This window comes from Arachis hypogaea, chromosome 14 (assembly GCF_003086295.3).
Source record: "Arachis hypogaea cultivar Tifrunner chromosome 14, arahy.Tifrunner.gnm2.J5K5, whole genome shotgun sequence".
Taxonomy (NCBI): Eukaryota; Viridiplantae; Streptophyta; class Magnoliopsida; order Fabales; family Fabaceae; genus Arachis; species Arachis hypogaea.
In genome coordinates, this window is record NC_092049.1 from 134,937,617 (window position 1) to 134,947,229 (window position 9,613).

General features: G+C 34.1%; 1 long non-coding RNA gene across 6 annotated transcripts; it reads right to left on the minus strand.

Annotated features, from left to right (window-relative positions):
• Window positions 1-11: 11 nt before the first annotated feature.
• Window positions 12-5,593, minus strand: LOC112744376 (uncharacterized). Of its 6 annotated transcripts, none has more exons than XR_011871444.1 (12): window positions 5,237-5,498; window positions 4,839-4,906; window positions 4,711-4,743; window positions 4,505-4,615; window positions 3,989-4,017; window positions 3,716-3,781; window positions 3,432-3,517; window positions 3,014-3,060; window positions 2,822-2,852; window positions 2,389-2,454; window positions 1,117-1,235; window positions 12-232 (listed from the first exon to the last, which is right to left on the minus strand). It is a non-coding gene; the product is annotated as an uncharacterized lncRNA (long non-coding RNA). The 6 variants fall into 6 exon arrangements; XR_011871442.1 differs by having other exon boundaries at window positions 3,943-4,017; XR_011871440.1 differs by lacking the exon at window positions 3,989-4,017 and having other exon boundaries at window positions 5,237-5,593.
• Between the last annotated feature and the right edge of the window lie 4,020 nt (window positions 5,594-9,613).

The window sequence follows — 9,613 nt, forward strand, 5'->3', positions numbered from 1 at the left end:
AGAACCATATGTTAAAAAGACATAAAAATATTTTTTTATTGCCACATGTCTCAGTTCCAAATTGAATGTAAGCACTTATTCCCTGAATATTACTATCTCAACACATTAAGCATTGATAATAGTTAAAAAGACAAATTTTAACAATAAATGAAACTTTTCAAGTCCTTGCCCCTTGCTGCGGCTGCAATCAATCTTGCATCAATTTGCAAGCGCAGCCCGTTCCTCCTGTCATCTAGCATAAAATGTATGGAGTACAAACACAAATAAAAATGCAGCCATTTTAACTTAGAAAGTCAAAGGAATTAAGTAGTGATCCACTCTACTTGCACCAACCCCTCTCATTAACAGTTTGATCAAGTTGTTGTACCATGAACTTGTCAATTTGAGCCTGCTTTGTTGGGTCGTATAAACTCGGAAATGGATCCTCTCCAGTTTTTTCAACACTTGACAAAATACAGTGCAATCTCTCACCTTTGATTTTAATAGTGGGACCAGAAATAAATAAGAGAGAGAATGTGGTGAATGGTTAGATTAAACACTGCACACCATCCAGTTTTTTATTCACTGGAGAGGATCCACTCCCTATAAACTCAAACAAATACAAATACACAATTGATGTAGTAAAATAGCATTTAAAATAACATATTATAACCAAATTTATTGACCGCTAAAATATCTTACCAAGCATTGCAAGTGCTATTATTTTATTCACATTTTTTTCATAGTAAACAAGAAAAATTGAAAAAAAAAAAAATACCACCTGCCCCGTATTTTGTTTTTCAAGTGATAAAACAAAATAATTCAAAAATTGATATATATTAAATAAATAAAATTAGGAATCCAAAAAAATTTAAACATACACAGCACAAATTTTTTAAAGGTAAAAATAACACTAAAAACAACAAATGAAAAAAGACAAATACTTATAATGATTGTCTCCTCTTACATTCCATGTTCCGAACATGATAGATTCCTTCACTCTAGCATATTCTGCACACATGATGCAAATAAAGAAGGCATTTTTTATGTCCTAAAATTTGATGTTTTATTCTTTCTTTTACTTTTGTCCTATGTTTGATCTTTCTAAAGATATAATCTAAAGTTCTCCATCTTTACCTTAGCATCTATTCTCTCAACCTCCCTTTGTAAGTCTGCCTTCCTCAGAGACACTGACTATGTGCCCTTTATCTCAGTTCAATTTGCTGCCTTCAATCACTCCGCTCAATTTGCCCGTTCTGAATTTGCCGACATTAATATGTGAAACTCTAAGAATCGCACCTTAATTTGAGTTTGTAGAATCAAACTTCAAAATCATCAAAAACTACTTAATTCACATATGCAGTTTAAACCTTACAATAGAAAAATTTAAAGTCCTTAAAATAATAAATAGATATCTTTTTATTCCACAAAGCATGTTTAGGAATTCAAACATATACACAATAAAAGTAAAAAAAGTAACATCTCATTTAAATTCCTAAAGAAGCCACCTTAAATTATTTAACTTACATTATGAGTAATTCTTTTTATCAAACTAAGCATTTTTTTAACTACCAACTAATTCATTTTTCTTACACCTGATTTAAAGGATATTGTTTGTTACATTGAAACTGTCTAGCCAAAATTTATTTACGGAGACAATGACAGTCCACTTTCATCATTGGTAGTACTACTAAAGGATAAAAAGAATATTTATTATTTACTCTCAACAGTGCCTATTAATCAAGAACTAATGCAAAATAAAACTGAACCCAAACTTACTATACAGAGTGTTGTGGAGGAGAAGTCTATATAAGGATTATAAGCCAAATCAATCAGGACTGTGACTGAAAGAAGATAGGGAAGTACGTTGTTGCTTTCAAAATCAGCTATATTTCATATTCATATTCTCAGTTATAAAAATAAAACTACACAATTTGAGGGTGTTCTTCCCTTTTGAAATTAGGATTTGAACAAAATTTGACGGCAATTTTTCATTTGAAAATCAGAGCTTGAGTCTACAAATTTAAGATATTAATATATTAAGATACATAGTTAGCTACAACATGCACTTCTTGCTAAAATTAATATGATTCAACATAGACACTTGTTTGGAGAGAAGTCCCAACTTTGAGTTTTAAATAAATTAGAAATCATGTTGGTGATTGGGTTTCCTTTATTATATTTTAAAATTACCGAGACAGGTTCAAACACACATATTGACAGACTCCCATCATTTTTTTCCACCTAAAATTGTATATTTATCATCTGACATCCTATAATTATCCTATCATGCTTAATTTACTTCATTCCATTCCTTATCATACATTTTATCATTTGGTACAACCTTAAGAAGATCATAGGTATTCAAAAATATAAGTGAATAATTTGCAGTAAATAAAGGACACATACCTAGATATTAACATCTGTGATGACAGGATACTGATATTGAAAGGCAGGCACTTGTGCCAGAAAATCCTATAAATAGAGCATAAAACAAACAAAATTGAATTAGTTGACAGAAAAACCATTTTTGTTTGGCCAAATAAAATGAACACCTTAAAAATAATGAAAAAAAGAAAATGAAAAAAATACATTTCATTGTTTTTTTTTATATAATTAAAACAAAAAACAGCATTACCCTTGTAAAACCCTGCACAAAACTTTTACTATATTCCTATACTTCATTTTTTGAACTTACAAAAACTCTAAAATATGGTCTTGTTTTTTTCGGTTTTTTTTTTTTTAAATCATCAGTTGCATTGCAGCAGTAATAAATGAAACCCTGACTAAGAATCTAGATATACAGTCAAAATGGAGCCAAAAAATGTTTGGAACAGGGTACTCTTTTGTTGATGCGTGGCCGCTTCACATAGCTGCAACAATGATAGACACAATTGCAACATCACTATTAAAGCAAACATAGAAAACAAAATCACTTGTAATTAAAATGCAATGAACAAAAAGTTGATCTAAAAGAGTAATAATATAATACATGCATGGATGTATATATAGATATATAAATGTAGATGCGTGCCTGTTGTAGACTCTTGAAACTTGCATTCTCTTAGAGCAGGTGATCCACTTTACCCAACATACCACAACATGGAACAAACGAAAATTTTAAGGACCAAATTATCATAAATTCATAATGGAATTGAGTAACTAAAAGGGGGAGAATTATCATCATACTGAAGAAGGAGGGGGACTCAACACATAAAAGAACTAAGAAAAGTAAAAATTAGAAAAATATCTTTAAGTTCAAAAAATGAACGAAAAAAATAAAGTTCCTAAATTTCTGATATGACGTATAAAGCTAAAACATTGAAAACAAATTATTAACCAGAATAAGAAAAGAATTAAGAAAAAGTGAAATTAATCCAAAGCAAGATTTTAAACTCACGTCAGACCACCAAATACTTTGATCATTTTGAAAAGTTGAAATTAGAACTTACCGAAGAAAGAATGTTGCCTAAGATCCCAGTGTAAAGGGTATAGTGCCTTGCATCCCCCCTTCTGAACCCTATGTCTCCTTCGTTATCTGAACACTCACAAAGAAACAAAATCATGAACAGTTTGCGAGCAAAATGCAAAAAAGAAAAAGTTACAAATTTTTTTCCATATGAATAAGCCCTAAATCATACACTAAAAGAGACATTAACAATCACAAATTAAAACACTTAATTGAAAACAACACCTATGGAGGAACAATTTAAGTAATGAAAGCTGTGAACCACACCTTTAGAAGTCCACTTGTCTTGTGCAGCTCACACCTAACCTTGATACCTTTGCCAATTTCAACCACCTGCCATGAAAATTCATTTATTTTCCTTACAAAACAAAGTATCATTGAGAATTTGGTAGAGTAATCCGTGCTCATAAATTGTAACAATAGTGCTAGGAGATCGCCATATATAGAAAACCCATAAAAATAAGATAAAATATTCAATTGATTCAAGAGAGAACCTCAATAGCTTTGCCAATTTAAGTTATAAGTGAGTTAAAAACTCACACAGTTGAAAACTGCCTGAGCTCCTGGTCCTGGACATAAAAGAAAACATTTTGTGAACCCTAACCCAGTTGATACAAATGATACAGCTACTGTTTAAACCCCAACTCCAACTCCATATCATCCTACCTAAACCATGAATGCAAAAAGAAGAAAGCCTTTCATATGTGAACGCTGATGGATTAGGGAGAGTGAACGGCACTAAGAATTAATTTCAAAAGCCTTTCAAAATCGTTTTAGAGGAGTCACTATTTAATTTCAAAAGCAAAATTCTAGATTCACTGCCATATTTTTTCAAAGAATTAAAAGCCCTTTGACAATAACATTAACTCTATAAATTAAAAACATAACCCATAACGTATATCAAAAAATTAGAATATATTACATCTTCATCATAAAAACTAAAATGGCTTGACATGATCCTTTAAAATTGTCGTCATTGTTCCTAATAGTATGAAAATGAATGTGTTTAGATCTCTGGTGTCAATCAGCAGAGGCATTAATAGAATTCAAGTCTACCTTGAAAGGAATATCTGCTTGGAACTTTAGCATCATTTAGAATGGCAATGGTCAAAAACATGAAGGCTAGAAGTTGAATTTCCATATTAGTTCAATGAGCATGAGGCCAAACTGCAATCAGAAATTAAGAAAACCAACTTGATTAATATTCATTCAATGGTTTTCATAATGAATTACACATTATAATAACATCACTATCCAATTACCACTATTCGGATGGTGATAGATACTGTATAGATCTGAACGCAAACAAAACAAAACAAACTAAATTAATTTATATACAAAGCAAGATCAAATGAGATTATGTTAATGAAGAAATAGGAGAGCAACAAACCGTATAGATCTTCATTCTTTGGAAAATAGCTTTGCTGGTTAAGACTGTACTAACAATAACACTCAATCCTGCTTCAGTCGAGACAATTTCAGAAGCACTTCTTGATTCTTGATTCTTTATTAATTCTCTTTTGAGTTTAAATTCGCGTACCAATTTCAAATGGTAAAATTGCGCTCAAATTTTAAAATTCAAAAGAAAAAAACCGCTCAAATTGGAGTGGGTTTCACTGAAACTACATGCTTAAACCAATGGATAATAAACTCTCAAACCAACCTAAGGTTACCCGGTTTAAAAGACACTACACAAAGCTAACGATGGTAAGAGCCAGATCTGTGAATAAGGGTGAATCACATCGTGTTAAGAAAATATTAAATAAATTTCTACTTAAAAAAAATTACCTCTGCAACATCGTCGATGGTAGAATCTCAGAGCTCTCGTTCTCTTCGCCGTGTCATCAACTTGCTTCTAGCTACTCCTTCTTCACTGTTGGCAGGAACACCACTCGCCGCTGCCGCTGTTCTAACGGCGGTTCCTCTGTTTGCATTGCGAGCAAAGTTTTTGTGTTTACTCCGGTGAGGGTGCTGAGCTTCCCGTACCAGCAGGCAAAGAGAACAATGGAGAGAGATTTGAGTTTTTGAATTTTGAAATGCAGGAGCTTATTAAAAAGGTTGCCGCTAAATGTTCTAAGTTTTATCATTCTAATTTCTAGATATATATTTACTTTGATACCTTTACTCTTTAGCGTGTCATGTGTCGTTCAGAGACAGGTTAGACACTTGTTGAATATAGAACTATCTACTGTTCTCCTTTTATATATAAAGGAGATACTCTAATTGAAAATATAATACAATATAATTAATTTTTTTTATTAACAAAACCTAAAGTACTTATTTATAAAAATATTATCATATAAAAATCTTATTATTTTATAACTACTAATTTTATAATTTAAATATAGAAAATAATTCAATAATTGTAAAATTAGATAAAATTTTCATTTAAATATCCAAACATCATTATTTTTGAATCTCTAAGACGTTAAATAGTAAATAGGAAAATAAATCAAAATTATAAGGTTTGGATAAAAATATTTATTTATTTCAAATCTAATTAATCAAAACTGCATTTAATTATCTTTAATAAAATAGTTTCTGAAATTAAAATTGTAAATAAATATATAATTTAAAATTAATTTATAATAAGACTTTTCAAAAGTTTTGGGTCTTACATCTCTCCATTTCAAAGCAATCTCATTTTGGTGGTTGAGATGCATGAACAGATCAGCTCAATGAGATGAGAGGGGAAGCCAATATCAATAAGAGTTTCTTTAATAAAAGTCCATTTGAGTCTGTCGTATGCCTTTTCCGGGTCAATCTTGATAGCCATCCAACCCTTGTTACCTTTCTTACTCCTCATAGAATGTATGACCTCCTGTACAATAATGATATTATCGGAACTCTGCCTTCTAGGTACAAAACTGCATTGGTTTGGGCTAACTAGTTTCTCCATAATTTTTCTGAGCCGCATAGAGATGATCTTGGTCACCATCTTATAAGAAACATTGCAAAGACTTATCGGGCGCATTTGTTTCATATTGACAACTGGCTCCACTTTTGGGATAAAAGTAATTAGAATCTCATTAATATCTTTCACCTGCTCAGGATGGCTAAAAATATTCTCAATTAAAAAACACAGATCAGCCCCAACTTTATCCCATTAACTCTGGTAGAAAATAGCATGTATACCATCAATACCAGGTGCTTTCAAGCCCCCATTTTAAAAATAGACTCTTTTATTTCCGTATGAGTTTTCTTGCCCCCTGTGATATTTATATCATCATGGTTAAGAGTAGGAAAAGAGTTATTCATAATATACGGAACATAAGGGCAATCATCATTGAATAAATCAATATAGAAAGCAGTTGCCATTTGTTCTAAAGCAAGTTTATCAGATACCCAGTTGCCATCATGATCTTAGATGGACTTTATTATGTTCTTCCTTCTCCTTGCCATGGTGGATCCATGAAAGTATTTCGTGTTGCAATCTGATGAGCGGATAATTTATACATTTTTTGGCATTGTTTTTTAGTATGCTTTTAGTACATTTTAGATAGTTTTTATTATGTTTTTATTAGTTTTTAAATAAAAATTACTTTTCTGGGCTTTACTATGAGTTTGTGTGTTTTTCTGTGGTTTCAGCTATTTTCTGGCTGAAATTGAGGAACCTGAGCAAAAATCTGATTCAGAGGCTGAAAAAGGACTGCAGATGCTGTTGGATTCTGATCTCCCTTCACTCAAAGTGGATTTTCTGGAGCTACAGAAGACCAATTGGCGCGCTCTCAATTGCGTTTGAAAGTAGACATCCTGAGCTTTCCAGCAATATATAATAGTTCATACTTTGCCCGAGATTTGATGGCCCAAACAGGCGTTCTAAGTCAGCTCAAGAATTCTGGCGTTTAACTCCAGAACTGGCACAAAAGCTGGAGTTAAACGCCCAAACTGGCATAAAAACTGGCGTTTAACTCCAAGAAATGTCTCTACACATGAAAGCTTCAATGCTCAGTCCAAGCACACACCAAGCGGGCCCCGGAAGTGGAATTTTACAATAAACACCCTAGCTTACTCATTTTCTATAACCCTAGGTCACTAGTTTACTATAAATACTACTTTCAGTGATTCATATTGTACCTCATGACACATTACACGTTTCATTTTTGTATCTTCTACGGCATGAGTCTCTAAACCCCATGGTTGGGGGTGAGGAGCTCTGCTGTGTCTTGATGGATTAATGCAATTACTACTGTTTTTCCCATTCAATCATGCTTGTTCTATTCCAAGATACCACTTGTTCTTCAACCTGATGAATGTGATGATCCGTGACACTCATCACCATTCTCATCTATGAACGTGTGCCTGACAACCACCTCCGTTCTACCTTCGATTGAGTGTGTATCTCTTGGATTCCTTAATCAGAATCCTCGTGGTGTAAGCTAGAATCCATTGCCGGCCATTCTTGAGAATCCGGAAGGTCTAAACCTTGTCTGTGGTATTCTGAGTAGGATTCGAGGATTGAATGACTGTGACGAGCTTCAAACTCGTGATTGTGGGGCGTTAGTGACAGACGCAAAAGAATCACTAGATTCTATTCCGACATGATCGAGAACCAACAGATGATTAGCCGTGCTGTGACAGAGCGCGTTGAACATTTTCACTGAGAGGATGGGAGGTAGCCATTGACAACGGTGAAACCCAACATACAGCTTGCCATGGAAGGAGCCTTGCGTGCTTGAAGAAGAAGACAGTAGGAAAGCAGAGATTCAGAAGATAGAGCATCTCCAAAACCTCAACCTGTTCTCCATTACTGCAAAACAAGTATTTACTTCATGTTCTTTTACTTTTTACAATTAAATATCAGAGTTATTGATATCCTGACTAAGAGTTACGAGATAACCATAACTTGCTTCAAGCCGACAATTTCCGTGGGATCGACCCTTACTCACGTAAGGTATTACTTGGACGACCCAGTGCACTTGCTGGTTAGTTGTGCGGAATTACAAAAGTGTGATTGTGATTTCGTGCATTGGTGCACGAAATTGTGATCTCAGGCAACGGTGTCAAAAACTCTGTACGCACGTCTTAATAAATTATTTTTCATTCACAACTTCGATACAACTAACCAGCAAGTGCACTGGGTCGTCCAAGTAATAAACCTTACGTGAGTAAGGGTCGATCCCACGGAGATTGTTGGTATGAAGCAAGCTATGGTCACCTTGTAAATCTCAGTCAGGCGGATATAAAATAGTTATGGAGTTTTTGAAATTAAATAAGAAAATAAGGATAGAAACACTTATGTAATTTCTTGGTGAGAATTTCAGATAAACGTATAGAGATGCTTTCGTTCCTCTGAACCTCTGCTTTCCTGCTGTCTTCATCCAATCAGTCCTACTTCTTTCCATGGCTGGCTTTATGTAAGGGCATCACCGTTGTCAATGGCTACATCCCATCCTCTTGTGAAAATGGTCCAAATGCTCTGTCACAGTACGGCTAATCATCTGAGGTTCTCGATCATGCTGGAATAGGATTCACCCTCCTTTTGCGTCTGTCACTACGCCCAGCACTCGCGAGTTTGAAGTTCATCACAGTCATTCAATCCCAGAGTCCTACTCGGAATACCACAGACAAGGTTTAGACTTTTCGGACTCTCATGAATGCCGCCATCAATCTAGCTTATACCACGAAGATTCTGATTAAGAGATCCAAGAGATAATCATTCAATCGAAGGTAGAACGGAAGTGGTTGTCAGGCACACGTTCATAGGGAATGATGATGATTGTCACGTTCATCACATTCAGGTTGAAGTGCGAATGAATATCTTAGAAGCGGAATAAGTTGAATTGAATAGAAAAACAGTAGTACTTTGCATTAATCTTTGAGGAACAGCAGAGCTCCACACCTTAATCTATGGAGTGTAGAAACTCTACCGTTGAAAATACATAAGTGAATAGGGGGTAAGCATGGCCGAGTGGCCAGCCTCCCATGGAGGTCTAGAGATCTAAAAATGATCAAAAGATGATCCGAAGATGTCTAATACAATAGTAAAAAGTCCTATTTATAATAAACTAGCTACTAGGGTTTACAGAAGTAAGTAATTGATGCATAAATCCACTTCCGGGGCCCACTTGGTGTGTGCTTGGGCTGAGCTTGAATGTTACATGTGCAGAGGTCATTCTTGGAGTTGAACGCCAGGTTTGGATCCTTTTCTGGCGTTCAACTCTG